The 2,704-nt window shown below is 45.3% G+C and overlaps 1 protein-coding gene and 1 pseudogene across 2 annotated transcripts in view; one reads left to right on the top strand and one right to left on the bottom strand.

Moving 5' to 3' along the window:
• DLC1 (DLC1 Rho GTPase activating protein) overlaps positions 1–2,704 on the top strand; it is a 389,786-nt gene that overhangs the window by 173,891 nt on the left and 213,191 nt on the right. The window lies entirely within an intron of this gene.
• LOC109387229 (bridging integrator 2-like) lies at positions 2–1,723 on the bottom strand (annotated as a pseudogene).

Raw genomic sequence — 2,704 nt, 5'->3', positions numbered from 1 at the left:
TTGTAGATACCTCTTCTTGAGGTCCAGGTGCCATGATGTTACTCTCTTCTGGAACCGCAGAGACATGAAGCTGGAGACCTTGGCTCCATTTTTATGTATGATATGTTCATAATTCTTCCCGAGAGAATATAGAATTTATGATGCATCTCAGGGGAGTCAGCCGAGATAAGTTTATGTTTCTCTTCCTTGCCACCCATCTTCCTTGCCTTGCCAGACTCTGAAAAAACCTGAGGGATCATCAAGGTAGGGGAAGTACAAAGTTCTTCTGGGTTCAGATTGTTGGTGTTTTCCTTTTCTCTGGACTCAGGAGTTCTTATTGGCTTCTCTGGTGGCTGTGGATCAAGAGAGACCTCCAAGGAGGCCCTAGAACTTGAAGTCCTACCCCAAAGGGGGCTCTAGGCTGGGGGGTGAACCCTGCTGGGAGGCTGTAGTGCTGCAGGGTGTGTTCCCTGAGGAAGTCCTGGAGCTGGGAGGGACTCTGGGTGAAGTCACTGAGAGAAGGCCTATTAGGAGGTGCTAAGATCCTTTGAATAGAGGCTCTTTTCTTGGGTTATTCAGGCCCTTCATTTGAAATGTGGGTTCAGAGGACTTCTTCTGGGAGAGATGGAGGCTGCTCTGAAGGGATCAGCGCTCTACCTGGTGATGGAGATGAGCAGCAAAGGGAAACTTCCCCCTGGGACTCACCACTCTCAATGGTGGGAGAGAACCGTGCCTGGGTGGGACCACTGCAGGCTGGCAGAGACTCTTCCTCCTCGGAGGAGTTTGCTTCCGCCTCCGCCTCCTATATATCCTTGTTTTTTATTTGTTTAATTTAAAGGGCTCTTCTTTAATCTCAGTGTTGTCTTCTTCCTGGGCTAGACCAGATGCCAGATCTTTTTCACTTGCTGAGATGGAGTCCCTCTCACTCTTAAGGGAATGTGCAGAGGGACTGGTGGGTGAGGTAAGATGGCCAGAGACTGTACATATTCGAATGGGGAAGACATGACTAAAGAGCGGTCGGCTGCTGCTTGACAGTCCCTCCACCACAAAGACTCTGCTGGAATGTTGCCTCTCCAGTTTGCTCATTGCCTCGTAGAGACTACAGTTCAGCTTGCTCATCTCCCTGTAGAAAACATCTTTCAAGTTGCAAGTGTTTTAGAAGATGGTCACATAACAGCCAATACGGCTAAAATAAAGAACAGGCAGCGCCTCTGGTAGTTCCTGGTTCAGATCTTCAGTCACAGCCTGGGCTTTGCTGAGCTGTCCCTCTGCCTTGGCAGTCTGGGCCTCATCTTTCTTCTTGGCATTCAGCACCACCTCCAGGCGGTGTTGGGCACTGCCATAGTACACGAGTTTCCGAGCCCACTTGCTGATTCTTTCCTTAATCTTGCCAAGCTGGGCTACATAGTTTTCCGTGGTCCTCAAAGCTTGGTCAGCTAGCTTCTCTTCATAGTCTTTCCATAGGAGATCGTTATTTCCTACATGTCATGTCACTCCTCATGACTGTCCCACTCTCTGCTGTAGATCCCCTGCAGGGTTCCTGACACTTTCTTTGAACTTTCAATCATCACTTTGCACTAGCAGGTCCTTTTATAGAAGTTGTTGGCACTTTGTGCAAACCATTCATCTTTGGTTTTCACAGTTTCCCCGACTTCTGCAGTACCTTCTCCTGGGCCCTGCTAAGCCTTTTCTGCACCTTTTTGGTGAAGAGGATAGCAGTGCCGCCCGCCTTACCCTCAGCCATCCTGCCAGCTCTCGGCACCTGTGGAGACCCCAAGGAGCCTAATGTGTTTTTCTCTCTCTTATATCTCAAATTCACTTAGACTAGGAATTGTACTTCGTAATTTTTCATATTCTCTTTATTGCCTTGTAATACTGTCTTTAGTGTATATTGAATGAGTGGTTGATTGAGGCACTCGCTTGCTTTAATTTGGAATAAATATAAACCACTGCATGTATCAAAGTGTGATGCAAGAAGGTAATCTTTTCCCTTAGTGTCCACTATTCCCAGAGAATATTGTTTGGACTTTCACCCCTGAGACTGTCAAAAGTTCTTTTCCTATGAATTCTTGAATGAATCTCTATGGCATTTTCCAAAGAGTTCCAGAAGCTGTTTGTCTTCACACCAAAGTCCAATTATGTACCGAGAATTGTTCGCAGACATCCTGCTTCGTTTATGTCTCTACCTTAGGATCACACCTCAGAAACCACCCACTCACCAGCTTCCTTTTATACAGCAGAGCAGCATTTATGGCCTTCTAAGGTTTTTTCCGTGTATGTACAAAATTATTTTCCCAGAACATGTTTAAGTGTTTGACAAGTATTGCAGCAGGATTGTGCAATTTAGTCTGACTATTGGAAGCTAGAAAAAGTGTTTTCTATGTATCACATTATTTCTTCTTGCCATACATGAAATAATCCAACAGTCTCCTCCAGGGACTGGCTCCGGTCTGAAAGCCAAAATCTCATTAGCCTCACTCCTACTTCCTTTCAGGGCTTTCAGAGCTCTAAACAAGCTCTACAAGCAAACATCCACAGCTGACCAGCTTCTGAGATTTCTCTTTTCTTGTTGGTTTTTTCCAGTTGTTTTATAAAATAATTGCCATAAGTTACAGAATTCTAAAAAAAAACAAAACTTGCTGTTATGATCCTCACTCCCAGTGCCTCTATTGTATCTGTTTTCTACATAGTTCTGTATACGCCTGTATAATTTCAAGAAACTGAA

Source organism: Hipposideros armiger, unplaced genomic scaffold (assembly GCF_001890085.2).
Source record: "Hipposideros armiger isolate ML-2016 unplaced genomic scaffold, ASM189008v1 scaffold_151, whole genome shotgun sequence".
NCBI lineage: Eukaryota > Metazoa > Chordata > Mammalia > Chiroptera > Hipposideridae > Hipposideros > Hipposideros armiger.
This window is presented reverse-complemented; position numbering and strand designations above follow the sequence as displayed.